This window comes from Drosophila subobscura, chromosome A (genome assembly GCF_008121235.1).
Source record: "Drosophila subobscura isolate 14011-0131.10 chromosome A, UCBerk_Dsub_1.0, whole genome shotgun sequence".
NCBI lineage: Eukaryota > Metazoa > Arthropoda > Insecta > Diptera > Drosophilidae > Drosophila > Drosophila subobscura.
Window position 1 is genome coordinate 1426230 of NC_048530.1, and position 17678 is coordinate 1443907.

The 17678-nt window shown below is 44.6% G+C and overlaps 1 long non-coding RNA gene across 1 annotated transcript; it reads right to left on the bottom strand.

Moving 5' to 3' along the window:
- Window positions 1-905: 905 nt before the first annotated feature.
- On the bottom strand, window positions 906-3660 carry LOC117890272. Its single transcript, XR_004648567.1, has 2 exons — window positions 3553-3660; window positions 906-1628 (listed from the first exon to the last, which is right to left on the bottom strand). It is a non-coding gene; the product is annotated as an uncharacterized LOC117890272 (long non-coding RNA).
- Between the last annotated feature and the right edge of the window lie 14018 nt (window positions 3661-17678).

A 17678-nucleotide genomic window follows, 5' to 3' on the forward strand; every position in this document is an offset into this window, starting at 1 on the left:
AATAGAACGTAAACACATACATATATTAACACCATTAAAATTATATACGAGAAATAATACCCTGCACCCAACAAGCCCCATCACGAATTCACACACCATACCCTTTCTTTCTCTACAACCTCCTCCGCAATTCATATATTTATTCCCGGTAACAATCATCACTTTACACAAGCACACATACTTATTTTTTTGGATGTAAGATTCCGTACACAACTCATATCACAGATATACCTTCTCGGACTGAACAGTCCACAGTACGCAAATTAAAATAAAATAAAATAGAAAAAAAAACAACACAAAGTATTTTAGGATAGTTTTTTTTGTTAAGTTCCAGTTCGTCAATCTATGTAAGCGGAGTCTATTTTCCCCCCCCCCGAAAACCACACCCCTTTCTAATTTATACACATGCAATAACTACTAACAAGAGCTCTTTTTAGTTTAAGTTAACCATTTGAATTTGCATTTAAATTTCTATTACAGCCGGTTTGTTGACATTAAATTGGGGATGCCACCTCGGGCGAAAAAAATAGAATCCATCAGTATTTTTCTTTGAATGTCAGTATTTTTATGTTAGTATTTATTTAATCCGCAAGGTAAAAAGTCAGTCAAGGTGAAAATGTTTTAGGAATTAAGTAGATTTATAAGACGAAAGAAATAATGAATTATATTTGAAGATTTGAAAGAAAAATGAAAGTGGAGTAGAGATCCTTAGTTTGGGTGGGACGAGAAGGGCGGAAGAGTGAACCTAATGTTTTGTTATGGGAACGCTCAACAGGTTGAACGCTCATGGAAGGGAGGGACTCGCAATGGTCAAATACAACACCGACTGACCCCGCCGAAACGAGTGCCAATGTAGATGCGTGTAAAAAAAAACTAGATCTGTCCGTTGCACGCGAGAAAGTAGGTTTTTTTTGTTAAATCCGTCCCCTGGCTATCGGGTCGGAAACACCCCTGACTTCCCCGAGAGCTAGCCGGGAACGATAGACCAGGGCGGCAAAAGGCGGATCATAACAAATGGCGCCCAATCAAAATGAATGGCATCGGTTTTAAATGGGGGGTCGAAGATACCCTGTTTGAGAGTGAGCCAGAGAGTTAGAACTCAGCTGGTCCGTGAGCCGGGAATAGACCCCAGCCATAGTAGCCGTTGAGGAGGAGAATTCAGCAGGGGTCTCCAGAGTCGTGGTCCTGGGGTAGCCAAATGGACTATAGCCACGTTGTCCGACTCGTGGAGGCCTCGAAGAGATTTGACGAGTGGATACCTCGAGTTGTGGTCCTGGTGTAGCCAAATGGGCTACAGTCACGTTGTCCGACTCGAGGGGTCCACGGATCGGATCGGAAGAGTTGTCGGGGGTCTCTCGGGTTGTGGTCCGTGCGGTGCCGAGAAGGCATCAGCATCGTTGTCCAATTCGGGGGGTCCAAGACAATTTAAACAAAACAGTAAGGGAGTTGGCACTCCAAAGAAAAAAAAAAAAAAAGGCGGAAATTAATTGCGAGGGAAAAGGATTGGTTCACTCACCGACTGCAAACTTGAATTGCAGGTGTCTCTCGTCTCGCCCAACAGATTGTTTAGTTGCAAGGGAATATTTGTCTTTGTTTACGTGTTTATTCTCGAGGGCTGAATATCCTCACTAACATTGGATACAGACAATTTTAGAAGTAGGATTAAATACATAGGTCAGCGGAATAGGGTTTTGTTTTGGTAGAAGAGTTATTTACTTGTTAGCTTTATTATTTATTTAGACGAATAAGTGTACATGGATGTTCATTTATTTATTTAGATTTAAAACTATTTTTTTATTTAAACAATTTTTGGGGGTTTAATTTCTAGATTTATTGTTGGAGTGTTTATTTATTTATTTTCTCGTCGTCCTTCAGGGTGTTTATGTTTTTTTGGAATAGGTTAGGTAGTGGAGAAAGCCGTGTTTACGTATATTAAGGCGAAGTAGGAATCGGAGTGGGAGAGATTGGTGTATGAGTGAACCGGCGGAATTCAAAGGGTCGGGGAAAACTAGGCGAAGTCCGGAGGTTCCGAGAAGGTTCCAGCCATACAGGATGCCGACTACTAGGTCCCAGGACGGGAAACCCGGCACAAGACCAGAAAGGGCGGTGATGGAACTGGAAGATCCGGAGGAGGGGGGCTGTAGGAGGCCAGCCTCCAAGTCACACAGAGACCGCGAGATACCCAGCGATCTGAGATCGGCCGTAAATTTGGCGATAGCTCAGGCTCAGGAGACGTATCGGGCATCGTTTGGTCAACAGATGGAAGCGCTCAGGGCCTCGATGCAAGCGGATATGCTCGAGTTCATGAAGGGTATAAATGCGGTAGTCGGCTCGCTGAAAGCGGAGCAGACTCTAAGCGACGCAGATAAAAGAAATCGAGGGTCGCACAACACCAGTCTTGGAGGAGGTCCGCCGGAGATTCCCGCGAACCAACAGGCACAACCGACACACTTGTTCGTGGACAACCGGACGTTGGAAGCCGAACAGAGACCGAGCATGGAGCAGAGACCCGTTGAGGACTGGCTGTTCAACGTAAGGGGCCGGGAGCACAGGCAAATGTAAATAGGAGTCGTCCCAGCTACGGAGAGGCCAGGCAGGAGCCGGTGCAAATAAGGAGATGGGGACTGAGCTTTGATGGCGATCCGAAGGGAATGCCGGTATCGGAGTTCATATTCCGAGTGGAGCATTTGCAGACGGTGTACCAGGTAGCATGGGCGGAAGTGCTGAAAGCTTTTCACACTCTGGTTACGGGCCATGCTAGGGACTGGTACTGGATGTATGTACGGACCGCAGGTGTGCCGGACTGGCCTAGCCTGAGATATGGACTCCAGCAGCAGTTCCAGGTGCGAAAAACGGAGTTCGAGCGAGAACAGGAGCTCAGAGAACGACGGCAGCGACACGGGGAGTCGACAGACCAGTACATCCAGGAGATGCTGTTGTTGAAGTCGAGATTGGTGAATCCATTTTCGGACTACGAGCTGATTAAGATCATCAAGATCAATGTCAAGGACTCCATCTCGAGGGTGATTTACCCGATGCAGATTCCGAATCTGCAGAAGCTGCGGGAAGAGTGTGCCGAGGCCGAGAAGCTGCTGACGACCCGATGGGCAAGGATTGGTCCAGATTATGGGGGTGCTAGGCGCAGGGAAGATCCCAAAGTGCACGAGGTCGAAGCGACGAATCACGAGCTGGAGGATCGTACAGAGGCATTAGAGGCCGTCTATAGGACGAAGGATTCGGGAGGTGACCGGGCACAATTGAAGTGTTGGAATTGTGCGCAGCCAGGACACACATATTTTGAATGTGAGTCAGAAGTGCGGAACATATTCTGCTACAAGTGTGGGTCTGCCGGGGTAATCCTCCCCTAAATGTCCGAAATGTCGGCCGGGAAACGGGAGAAGGAGCACGACGCAATTGGAGGGGTCGCGTTCCACGAGCAGCCAATAGTTCTGCCCTCCAACTATACGGTAGAATTACATGCAGGGGACATACCTAGAATTAAGGACAATAATATACATAAAGCAATTTATAAAATAAACCAAGCGGTGTTACCTGAGGCGAGAGGGTCCGAGCGTAAGCCGTTACAGGAAAGGTGGCAGCGGTATAACCAGGCCAGGAGAAGAATATTGGGGGACCAGCGGGCGGAGACAAGCCTAACGAGGTCGGCTAGAGCACAGAGGGCTCGGGACCGGTTCCGGTGGCATATGTGCAGCAATCCGTTCTGCAGTAAGCCGGGACGAGAGGCCGTTTGCGCACGTGAGTCTAGGTCCGAAGACGCTGATGGGACTGCTCGATACGGGGGCATCAGTGAGCCTGCTGGGAAGAGGGGGATTGGAGATCATTGAGGAATTGAAGCTTAAGCTAAAAGACGCAAAAACAATATCGGTACAAACTGCGGGCGGCACACCTCATCAGATCCTAGGCCATGTGAAAGTAGTGATGGCATACAAAGGCCAGAAGCACCCGATGGAGTTGTTCTTGTGTCCGTCATTGAAGCAATCTCTGTATCTGGGCGTCGATTTCTGGCGAAAGTTTGGATTGGCACCGCAGATAGTAGGCCTGGAACGAGAAGAGGAATTAGAAGAGATCGAGGCAGAACTGCTGACGAGAAGTACACCGACGGAACCTCATGCCTTAACCCCGTCGCAGCAAGTACGCATGGAACAGGTGAAGGACAAATTTCGGTGTTTTGACAAGCACGGATTAGGAAGGACGACGATAGTCAAACACGAGATACGTCTGGTGGAGGGAGCCGTGCCTGTGAAGGAACGCTTTTACCCAGTATCCCCGGCGGTGCAGGAGCTGTTGTTTGCGGAAGTCGACGAAATGTTGCGTCTTGGAGTGGTCGAGCTGAGCGAAAGCCCGTGGAGCAATCGGGTGACTCTGGTCCGTAAGCCTGGGAAGAACCGGTTGTGTTTGGATGCACGGAAGCTGAATACTCTGACCGTCAAAGATGCGTACCCGCTTCAGAGTATCGAGTCGATCCTGAGTCGTGTGGAGGACACCGTGTTCATCAGTAGCATCGACCTGAAGCATGCGTTTTGGCAGATAGAGCTGGAGCCGGAGAGTAGAACGTATACGGCATTTACGGTTCAGGGAGACCACTCTATCAGTTTAAATCAATGCCGTTCGGTTTGTGTAACGCAGCCCAGCGGTTGTGTCGGTTGATGGACCGAGTTATCCCGCAGCGACTCCGAAGCCACGTGTTTGTGTATTTGGACGACCTGTTGGTGATTTCCCGAACGTTTGAGGAGCACGTGAAGCTACTAGAGGAAGTCGCAAAGTGCCTGGAGACTGCAAACCTGACAATAGGAAAGAAAAAGTCTAAGTTCTGCTACAAGTATCTGAAATACCTGGGGTACATCGTGGGCGATGGCGCACTGAGGACCGACCCAGAGAAGGTGCAAGCGATCGTACAGATACCGATGCCGAAGAACGTGAGGCAAGTCAGGAGATTTTTGGGTACGGCGGGCTGGTATCGGCGATTCATCCGGAATTTCTCGGCACTTTCAGCCCCTCTCACAGACTGCCTGAAAGGAAAAGGACAATTTCAACTAACAACGGACGCACGAGACTCTTTTGAGGAGTTAAAAAAGGCACTTACCAGCGCGCCGGTATTGCATCACCCGGACTTTAAGAAGCACTTCTTCATCCAGTGTGATGCAAGTCATGTGGGAATCGGTGCGGTTCTTTTCCAGAAGGACGAGGAGGAAGCCGAACACCCCATTGCTTTCTTTTCGGCGAAGCTGAGAGGCGCTCAACTAAACTATAGTGTGCCAGAGAAGGAGTGTCTAGCGGCAGTGAGAGCCATAGAGAAGTTCCGGGCTTACGTAGAGCTGATGCCATTCACTGTAATCACTGATCACGCGAGCCTGCAGTGGCTGATGCGTTTCAAAGCGCTGGATGGTAGGCTAGCGAGATGGTCTATAGCTCTGCAGGCATACAACTTCGAGATAGAGCATCGGAAGGGAAAGGATAACATCGTCGCCGACATGCTGTCTCGTCCGTTTGACTTAGAAGCAATCGACTTTCTGGAGTTCGAGACTACAGCATTCGAGGACGAGGACTACCTGAAAAGGATAGAGGCGGTTAAGATCGATGGAGAAATGTTTCCAGACCTGAAGGTGGAGGATGGATTGCTGTTTAGGCGTACACAATTTTCCCGACCGGAACTGGAGGAGTTCCAGTGGAAGCTATGGATCCCTGAGGCGCTGACAAGATCGTTGATCCAGCAGGCACACGACAGCGATGTGGCAATGCACGGAGGAGTTGGGAGAACACTGGGGCGACTGCGGCAATGGTACTATTGGCCCCGTATGACGGTACAGGTGAAGGCATATGTTGCGGATTGCGATACCTGCAAAGAGACCAAACATTCGACACAAGTTAGTCGTCCAATGATGGGTGCCGAGACTGTAACCGAAAGGCCGATGCAGAAGATATACCTCGACTTTCTGGGTCCATATCCTAGAACCCGAAGGGGGAATGTAGTCATCTTGATAGTCCTTGATCACATGTCTCGATTTGTTTGGCTGAAGGCCTTGCCCCAAAGCCACATCGGCGGCCGTTATCCAATTCCTGCATGAGGAGGTCTTCGCACAGTTTGGCGTTCCTGAAATGGTACACACGGACAACGGAAAGCAATTTGTATCAGCGGAATTTGCACATTTCTTGACCAAAAGAAGTATAGCTCACATGAAATCTGGGAATTATGCACCACAGGCGAACGCGGCAGAACGCGTGAATCAGACCGTTCTCGCAGCGATCCGGACTTATGTCAGCGAAGATCACACACGCTGGGATGAGAAATTGCCGGAGATACAGGGGCGGCCAGGAGTGCGATACACACAGCCATAGGCACGTCACCATACTTCGTGCTGTTCGGGCAGCACATGTTCACCAGTGGGCGAGACTACAAATTAGCACGGAGACTGGGAGCCTTGAACGACGCGCAAGTATCACTCGTGGCAAGACAAGACCAGCAGGAAATCATCCGCGATGAGGTCCGGAAGAATGCGCATGAGGCCTACAAAAGAGATCGAAGGAGCAGTATGATCGAAAGGCGAGAGAGATCCGGTACTTACCAGGACAGGAAGTGTATAAGCGGAACTTCGTATTAAGCAATTTTAAAAACAACATCAATGCCAAGTTTAGTCGGAAGTATGGAAAGTGCAGAGTGGTCCGGAGCTTGGGAAACAGCTTGTATGAACTGGAAACGCTGCAGGGGGCACGGATAGGAGTGTTCCATGCAAAGGACATCAAACAGTAGCCTGGTTCTCTCGGTCGGTAGAGCATAAGACTCCGCATCTCAGGGCGTGGGCGATGGCCTACGTTTGGGCTCCGAAAATCCGAAAGCCGCCTTGGTTTTGCACTCCCGTTTCGACGGCAGGACCTTTAAACGAGAGAGTGGTGTTATGGACGGCTTTTGGAGGTAGCCGATAACCGACAGGGCTGGAGAAGGAGAGGAGGCAGCGGCCTCTGGTGTGGATCCTGGGAGGCTGGAAAAGGGTTGCAAGGTGGCAAGGAAGAGGAGAGAAGAAAAACGTGTGCGTGGAGGTTAGATTTGGAATGAAGAGTTTCCGGGAAAAAGAGAGGCCAGAAGGAAATCGCCAGAAAAAACTGGAAGAAAAAAGATTTAAAAAAAAATAATAAAAATAAAAATAAATAAGTGAGCAGCCCATACACCAAAGGACGACAACGAGGCGACGACAGCACAGCGGACATCATTCAAGGAGCCGACAGCTGGGTCAGCGCCAAGACTGGCCCGGCCGGAGCACCCCTGGAGGAACATACAGGGAGCGGCAATCAGCGCGAACGGCGGCCAGATCCAGACGAAGACACCAGACCCGCACCGGCGACACGCACACCGCAACATACACACCCATCACATACAACACACGTCACATCGTACACACATCACATCATACCCACATCACACACACCAAAAACCCGCATGTATTAACGTAGAAAATAGAACGTAAACACATACATATATTAACACCATTAAAATTATATACGAGAAATAATACCCTGCACCCAACAAGCCCCATCACGAATTCACACACCATACCCTTTCTTTCTCTACAACCTCCTCCGCAATTCATATATTTATTCCCGGTAACAATCATCACTTTACACAAGCACATACTTACTTTTTTTTGGATGTAAGATTCCGTACACAACTCATATCACAGATATACCTTCTCGGACTGAACAGTCCACAGTACGCAAATTAAAATAAAATAAAATAAAAAAAAAAAACAACACAAAGTATTTTAGGATAGTTTTTTTTTTGTTAAGTTCCAGTTCGTCAATCTATGTAAGCGGAGTCTATTTTCCCCCCCGAAAACCACACCCCTTTCTAATTTATACACATGCAATAACTACTAACAAGAGCTCTTTTTAGTTTAAGTTAACCATTTGAATTTGCATTTAAATTTCTATTACAGCCGGTTTGTTGACATTAAATTGGGGATGCCACCTCGGGCGAAAAAAATAGAATCCGTCAGTATTTTTCTTTGAATGTCAGTATTTTTATGTTAGTATTTATTTAATCCGCAAGGTAAAAGTCAGTCAAGGTGAAAATGTTTTAGGAATTAAGTAGATTTATAAGACGAAAGAAATAATGAATTATATTTGAAGATTTGAAAGAAAAAATGAAAGTGGAGTAGAGCTTAGTTTGGGTGGGACGAGAAGGGCGGAAGAGTGAACCTAATGTTTTGTTATGGGAACGCTCAACAGGTTGAACGCTCATGGAAGGGAGGGACTCGCAATGGTCAAATACAACACCGACTGACCCCGCCGAAACGAGTGCCAATGTAGATGCGTGTAAAAAAAAAAACTAGATCTGTCCGTTGCACGCGAGAAAGTAGGTTTTTTTTGTTAAATCCGTCCCCTGGCTATCGGGTCGGAAACACCCCTGACTTCCCCGAGAGCTAGCCGGGAACGATAGACCAGGGCGGCAAAAAGGCGGATCATAACATCCTTCATAGTTGCTTTATGCGCATTGACCAGGTACTTCAGTGCGATGATGGGGCTGTCGATATTTTCTTGACTATCGATGGTTGTTAGTGAGACCATGCATGGTTTGCATTGGTATATTCATATAAATTAAACCACTTCCGTTTTGGCAACCGCGTGTGACAGACCTATCAGGGGGCACCCTTTCAGTGTTCGTTTCCACTCCTTCCATCCGGGTTCTTTGTTTGTGAGCTATTGGGGCTTTTTGATATATTTTCTTTTTGTGCGCGACTTTAACTATTTTTAAATAAACGAAGAGGGTAAGTCGTTGGCAGGCTGGTGAAACCACCAGTGAGGATGGCTGACGCCGAGCAGTCGGCGTCAGGCGTTAAGCGTTTGTCTGAGTCCGGTTCAGACAGAAAAATGGCTTCAAAAAGATTTCTGGCAGAATCGAATAATATAACGAAAGGTGAAAATAAAATTCTACCTACAAACAAAATGGAGGACGATCTGGACAAGAATGTTCATGTCCCCGTCAACAGCACAAATACCAATGCAAATATCGATAGAGATGTGCACACAGTCGATAAAAAACACATGGAAATAAATTTGTATGAGCACTCATTTAAAGGAGAAGCCAGTGTGCTTCTATCGACTAAGAGAAGGAATTTGTTTAAAAACAAAAATATTAAAAGTGATCTATACCTTTTTGAGAAAATAAGACACATCAATCTTGTTGGTCTCAAACGCATAACCCCTCTAGCTGCCACTCTTTACAAACTTTATTTCGGTGGTCATTTTGAAGCAAATGAAATGGTTCTAAGCGATGAATTTAAAAAATTAAACATCGATGTATTTATCCCAAAGAATTACACTGAGTCTGTGGGTGTTATCAGGGGTATCCCAACAAATATCTCAGATATGAAACTGCTGGACAATCTCGATTCAATTATTAAGATAAACACAGTGGAAAGAATTTTTAGGAAAACGAAAAACGAAATGAATGAATCTGTGCTCGTCCCAACCGAGACAGTCAAAATTGCTTTTGCGGGTACCGAAATTCCATCGGCCGTTCAAATTTATGGTATTTGCTCGTTAAAGGTAACCCACTACATTCCTGCGATTAGGCAGTGTTATAACTGTGGTCGCTTGGGTCACTGTAAGTCACAAAAGCGATGCAAGAAGTGTGGCAATAACACTTGCAACGAAAATTGTAATACAAACGAGAAGGGACGTGTGAGACGCTTCTTACGCGTCACAACTTTTATACCCGTCACTCAGTTCTACATCTGCACTTTAGCGGTTATTTGTCAAATTTTACATTTTTTCTTCATCTGTCATCTACATCAACAACACTGCTCACGCCAACACGCTCCTTTAGCTCGCCACCCTCCCCTATAGACACACACTGCAGAGTCGCGGCAGAGGCAGAGGCAGAGACGTGTCAGGGGAGAGGCCATAAACAGCGCGAAGCAGAGTGTGAATGCTACGGGACGGGGTGGGTTTGGCCACTGCAAATTAATATCTTCATTGTGGCTATAATAATGATCCAATCGTATCCCGTTTGATGATCTGATAGATATGGTCATTCCCTACGGAATGGCGTTTTTAGTTTTCTGCTATCTTCAAAATTGTAGATTTGGGAGGTTTTCGCCCTTTTGCGGAGGCGGAAGGGGGCGTGGCTCATTTTTTAAATACACTTGTAACAGTGTGAGCACACAGAAGTATGGAATGCAAAATTTGGTGGCTCTAGCTTTTATAGACTCTGAGATCCAGGCGCTCAACAAGACGGACGGACAGACATAGACTCGGCTATTGATGCTGATCAAGAATATATATACTTTATGGGGTCGGAAACGTTTCCTTCTGTGCGTTACATACAACCGTTATTCGCACAAATACAATATACCCTATTTACTCATCGAGTACCGGGTATAACAAGTGCATCTTATGTCAAGGTGATGGGCACAATGCATTTGAAAGGAACAAGTGTCAGGTGTGGGCCAGAGAAGGCGACATAAACAAAATCATGGCCATTAAGAAACTGGCAAGAAAGGAAGCTCTAAAGCAGTTTTCCTTTCAACAAAACTACGATCAGATTCGAGACTATGACAAAAACTTTCCTCAAATGACAAATAAAAATAACAACAACAACAACAACAAAAATGCATGTGAGCAAATACCGCAAGTTATAAGCAATAATGAAAAAGCAAACCAGGTATTAAAAAAACATTCATATAGCAGCAGAGTGATTCAACGCACTGTAGGCTTTGAGAAGCAAAAACCGCACTACTCACTGGAGTCATACACAAATGACTCTAGTGATCATGCATATGAATTCCCAAGAAAAGAAAACCATGACACTATTAGCAGTGTCAGTAGCAGCATAGTTCAGGAAATTCTTGAATAAGTCACTCCCATACTGCTTAAGTCAGCTAATGGAACAAACATAATTCAAAACATCAAAGGAAAATTCCTACAGAGCAGTTCGAAACATAGAAAACATGATGTTGGTAACAATACAAATCTCATCCACTAATATGTCCACTAAGATTTTACAGCTTAATGTACAATCACTCAAAAACAACAAAAACGAGAAGAGACGTGTGAGACGCTTCTTACGCGTCACAACTTTTATACCCGGCACTCAGTACTACATCTGCACTTTAGCGGTTATTTGTCAAATTTTAAATTTTTTCTTCATCTGTCATCTACATCAACAACACTGCTCACGCCAACACGCTCCTTTAGCTCGCCACCCTCCCCTAAAGACACACACTGCAGAGTCGCGGCAGAGGCAGAGGCAAAAACGTGTCAGGGGGAGAGGCCATAAACAGCGCGAAGCAGAGTGTGAATGCTGCGGGACGGGGTGGGTTTGGCCACTGCAAATTAATATCTTCATTGTGGCTATAATAATGATCCAATCGTATTCCAATTTGGTGATCTGATAGATATGGTCATTCCCTACGGAATAGCGTTTTTAGTTTTCTGTTATCTTCAAAATTGTAGATTTGGGAGGTTTTCGCCTTTTTGCGGGGGCGGAAGGGGGCGGGGCTCATTTTTGAAATACACTGGTTTCAGTGTGAGCATACAGCAGTCTGGTGCCACAATTTGGTGGCTCTAGCTCTTATAGTCTCTTATAGAACTAGCCGACAAACAAGACGGACGGACGGACGGACGGACGGACGGACAGACGGACAGACAGACATGGCTCAATCGACTCGGCTATTGATGCTGATCATGGGGTCGGAAACTTTTCCTTCTGTGCGTTACATACAACCGTTATCCGCACAAATACAATATACCCTATTTACTCTTCGAGTACCGGGTATAATGACATAGAATACACCCTGAACTCTGGTGGATATGGCATAGCCATCTTCTCAGAAGTTTTCTCCCACGACATGTCATACAGAAATCTAATCAACTACGATCTATTGGAAAAACATAGAGATGATGGCTACGGAGGTGTAGCCATTGCTGTTAAAAAAGGCATCAAGCTTAAAAGGAAGCCTTTAGTTCAGAGCACGATGTTATCATAGCCAAGACATGCAACCTCAATAAAAATATCACCATTGTCTCAGTATACTTTGAACCCTCCATGAAGACTAACACCTTTCAAGATGCTTTTCAAACCATAGTTGAAAAACTGGACGGCAGGAGCAATGTGATTTTTGCTGGGGATTTTAACGCCAGAAACACTTGCTTTGGTGACAATGTCACCAATGCCAAGGGTAGATTCCTAGAGAACTACATGAGTAACTCCGGTTATAATTGTTTGAACGATGGAAGGTGCACCTTTAGACGTCACATCGACAGTCAAAGTGGCTCTGTGTTGGATTTGACCTTTTCAAACTGCACCGATAATGTCACCTGGAGCTGCAATTCAATTTTTGATGGAGACAGCCACCATCATCCTATTTCCATAGAAATTCCGGAGTGCAAAGAGAAGCCCAAGTTCTTTCTCGCTAAGAATAGACTGCTTCGAAGGCTAACAGGTGCTACGCCATCAGGAGACATTTCAAACATCACAGAAAGCTTCGCAAACAACATTAAGGCCTCCACCTACTTCTTGAGCAGCAATAGATGCCCCAAGACTTGGTGGAATCCAGAACTGCAACTGTTGTATTCTAAATATACCGAAGCACAGATTCAGGCACAAAGAGTTCCAAGTCTGTCAAGCTACATAAAAGCAGTTAACTTGAGAGTAGAATGGAAGAAGGCAGTAATACTTGCGAAAAGAAACGCTTACGCCCGCAAGATCGATGTACTTAATCAAAAGCCAGACTCAAGGAAAGCCTGGCTTTTCTTGAGGAACATTAAGTCCTTTAATGATCCCGTTAATTCCAGCTTTAATGCAGAATGGTCCCAGCCTTACCTTGAGTTTCTTAAAAGCCAAGTCTCTGTGTTGGCGAAAGTTCATACCTTCTCTGTCAGGCCAGCTTCACTCAACATTGGTCCCTTTAACTTAAGTGATCTGTCTGCTGTTCTCAATAGGGGCAGAAACACTGCGGGAGGAATAGATAGAATCACATATGACATGATAAGAGCCCTCAGGAGCCCAGCACTGAGTAATCTTTTACAAGAATACAATAGGTTATTTACAGAATGTAGAGTCCCTGATCAATGGCGTACAATCAAAGTCATTCCCATCCCAAAGAGGGGTAAGGATCTCCATATCTATCAAAACTATCTACCTATCTCACTCATCTCGGTATTGGCTAAAACTCTTAATCTTATGATCAAGAGTCGCATAGACATGTTCTTAGAAAAACGTAACACCATGCCCAGACGATCTTATGCCTACCAAAAGGGTAAATCAGCAGCCATGTGCATAAATGATCTCATCAATACCATGGCCTGTGAGAAGAAAAGGGGAAAATTCGTTGCAATTGTAGTAGTAGACATCGATAATGCATATAACTGCGTTAATCTACAAACTCTACAAATGCTAATGGATTATGAACACATTCCCACGCAATATACTCACTGGATTGTCAATTTCTTTTCGTCTAGATTCCTAAAACTGGGTAACTTCATTAAAGAAATCAATGGTGGGTTGCCGCAAGGCTCCTGTCTCTCACCTCTACTTTTCAATCTATACACCAAAAGACTGCATCAAATTAATGATTCACATACGTCCATTATTCAATTTGCTGATGACTTTGTCATCATCTCAACAGGTAACAAAATAAATGATGCTAGCAAAAACTTACAGGTAAAGATCAACGACTTTCACCTTCTTTGTCAAGATCTAGGCCTTAATTTCAACCCCAGCAAATCCTCAGTTATGTTTTGCAGTAGGGGAAGACGTGATAATATCGCAGTTACATGTAATAATATCACTTTCCCAATAAAGGAGTCAATTACCTTCCTAGGCAGGGTCATTAGTGCCAACATGTCAGACAAATTGCACATTACAAAAATTAGGGACAAATCAGACAAAAGTGAGCTTTTGTTGCATGCTGTAACTACCATCAAAGCGGGACTCAAACCCAAGGTTTCATCCAACATCTTCAAATCCTTCATCAGATCTCAGCAGGAACATGCCATTACTAGTTTTTCGAACCTTAACATTAGCAACAGCAAGTCTCTTAACACTGCACAGACGGACTGCCTTCGCCGTTGCGTGGGTGTGCCTCCAAAAACATCTACGCATCTGATTTTTGCTCTGGCTGGTATTTTACCTCCCAAACACAGAGCTAAAATTCTCACAGTCAGAGAACTACTTAAAGTAAAGTCTCTAAACCCGACCTTGTATAATGATGTCACTAAATCCACTGCAAAGACTGCCTACACAGCTGTGTACCAAGAATATAGTAGTCTTTTCGACAATTATAATGAAGCTAAGAAGTACAAACACAGTTCCAAAGCCTTAATTTGTCTGTAAGTCTTTGACAGGAAAAAAACTGACATTTCAAACGAAGAATGCTGCAATACGATTTATCAAGCTAAGCTTGAAGAATGGGTGTCATGTGGATGGAACATTCTTTCCACTGATGCATCCATCAATGGTGATAAGACAGGTATAGGTATCTTAGATTACCCTAGTAACTTTAGCTATATGTTTAGGACTGAAAGTAGTTCCTCATCTGTGTTTGCAGAGCTTGTAGGTATATTAACGGCAGTTAAGATATCTAATATAAAACGAGGAGGAACGTTGTGAGACGCGTCTTAAGCCGCGTCACAACTCTTATACCCGGTACTCAGTACTACATCTGCAACTTAGCGGTTATTTGTCAAATTTTACATTTTCTCTTCATCTGTCATCTACATCAACAACACTGCTCACGCCAACACGCTCCTTTAGCTCGCCACCCTCCCCTAGAGACACACACTGCAGAGTCAGGGCAGAGGCAGCGGCAGAGTCGTGGCAGAGGATGAGTCAGAGACGTGTCAGGGGAAGAGGCCTCTGCCACTGCGCGAAGCAGAGTGTGAATGAGAGAATGTGTAAAAGCAACAAAAGCTGCTGGACAGGGTGGGTTTAGCCACTGCAACTTAATTTCTTCATTGTGGCCATAATAATGATCCAATCGGATCCCAATTTGGTGATCAGATAGATATGGTCATTCCCTACGGAATGGCGTTTTTAGTTTTTCTTTTATCTTTAAAATTGTAGATTTGGGAGGTTTTCGCCCTTTTGCGGGGGCGGAAGAGGGCGTGGCTCATTTTTGAAATACACTTGTAACAGTGTGAGCATACAGAAGTCTGGATGCAAAATTTGGTGGCTCTAGCTTTTATGGTCTCTGAGATCCAGGCGCTCAACAAGACGGACGGACAGACGGACAGACGGACAGACAGACATGGCTCAATCGACTCGGCTATTGATGCTGATCAAGAATATATATACTTTATGGGGTCGGAGACGTTTCCTTCTGTGCGTTACATACAACCGTTATGTGCACAAATACAATATACCCTATTTACTCTTCGAGTACCGGGTATAAAGATACAGTAAAACTGTCATTCTCTGCGATAGTCAAAGCGCCTTAAAGGCTCTGAAGAGAAATTAATCAAATTCATACTTAACAGACGAAATCCACCTCAACATGGACAATTCCTTCACGAGCAACTTTATTGTGCACTGGATACCCGGTCACAAGAACATTGCCATTAATGAAAAGACTGATATACTTGCCAAATCAGCCACTAATGTAGGCAAACTATTTAATTTACCCCTAACATTCGATGAAGTAATAAGAAAAGTTAAAATAAAAGTTCAGGCGGATTGGAACAATGAATACAAGGAAATATCAAAAACAAAAGGAATTTATTTTGCGTCAATTTACAATGAAATTCCAGTCAAACCATGGCACTGGGCTCTCGACTGGAGTGCAAAAAACATAAAGGTCATAAATAGACTGTTAATTAATCGACCTTCCGCCCCGCAAAAGGGCGAAAGCCTCACAAATCTACAATTTTGAAGATAACAGAAAACTAAAAATGCCATTCCGCAGGGAATGACCATATCTATCAGATCACCAAATTGGGATCCGATTGGATCATTATTATAGCCACAATGAAGAAATTTATTTTCAGTGGCCAAACCCACCCCGTCCCGCAGCTTATAGCAGCACACTCTGCTTCGCGCAGTTTATGGCCTCTGCCCTGACACGTCTCTGCCGCTGCCTCTGCCGCGACTCTGCCCTGACTCTGCAGTTTGTGTTTCTAGGGGAGGGTGGCGAGCTAAAGGAGCGTGTTTGCGTGAGTAGTGTTGTTGATGTAGATGACAGATGAAGAAAAAATGTAGTACTGAGTGCCGGGTATAAAAGTTGTGACGCGTAAGAAGCGTCTCACACGTCCCTTCTCGTTTTATACTCGGTACTCGAAGAGTAATTAGGGTATATTGTATTTGTGCGAATAACGGTTGTATGTAACGCACAGAAGGAAACGTTTCCGACCCCATAAAGTATATATATTCATGATCAGCATCAATAGCCGAGTCGTTTGAGCCATGTCTGTCTGTCCGTCCGTCCGTCGGTCTTGTTTGTCGGCTAGTTCTCAGAGACTATAAGAGCTAAAGCCACCAAATTTTGGCTCCAGACTTCTGTATGCTCACACTGAAACCAGTGTATTTCAAAAATTAGCACCGCCCCCTTCCGCCCCCGTAAAATAGCGAAAACCCCCAAACCTACAATTTTGAAGATAAAAGAAAACTAAAACGCCATTCCGTAGGGAATGACCATATCTATCAGATCACCAAGTTGGAATTCGATTGGATCATTATTATAGCCACAATGAAGAAATTAATTTGCAGTGGCTAAACCCACCCCGTCCCGCAGCTTATATTTGTTTTTTTACACATTCTCTCATTCACACTCTGCTTCGCGCAGTTTGTGGCCTCTGCCTCTGACACGTCTCTGCATCTGCCGCGTCTCTGTCCTGACTCTGCAGTGTGTTGCTCTAGGGGAGGGTGGCGAGCGAAAGGAGCGTGTTGGCGTGAGTAGTGTTGAAGATGTAGATGACAGATGAAGAAAAAATGTAAAATTTGACAAATAACCGCTAAGGTGCAGATGTAGTACTGAGTGCCGGGTATAAAAGTTGTGACGCGTAAGAAGCGTCTCACACGTCCCTTCTCGTTTAAGGTATATTCAAGAATATAGGGTATCAAATCTCACATACGCATGTTTTTCATATGTCCCTCGAGGATTTTCTCTCTTCTCCGTAGGGATTTTTCTCTCTCTCTCTTGAGGGATATTTCTCTCTAGCACCAAGTGAATTTTATTCCATCCCCACTTACGTTTAATTGGGCCAGGAATAAGCAACATTTAGGACCCTAGAAGGGATGGATATGCTCGAATTGCAAAAACATTCCATCTGTGTTGGTAAGTCAACGTTGAGATCCGCGAAATTTTGCAGATTATAGATAATGAGAAATCGTTAGATCGGTGTTTAATATGAAAAGGTTATAACCATGTTATTCTAAAACAAAGTCAATGTTCATGTTTAAATGCAGCTGGTGTAATAGAATTTTAATATTATTTATGGAAAATAGGGTACACAAGGGCCCATACCATACTATTCCATCGGTTGGCCAGCAACATATTGTCAAATGACGTAAAATTCCATACCCACCCACGATACTTTTTAATGCAATTTATTGAACTTTTAGTTTCAACATTATTTTGAAAACAATCCAATAAATTAAGGTCATAAAAATCAGCCAATCTTGTGTAATAATGATTGATGATTCTGATAAAGTTATAGTTTTAGCGCTG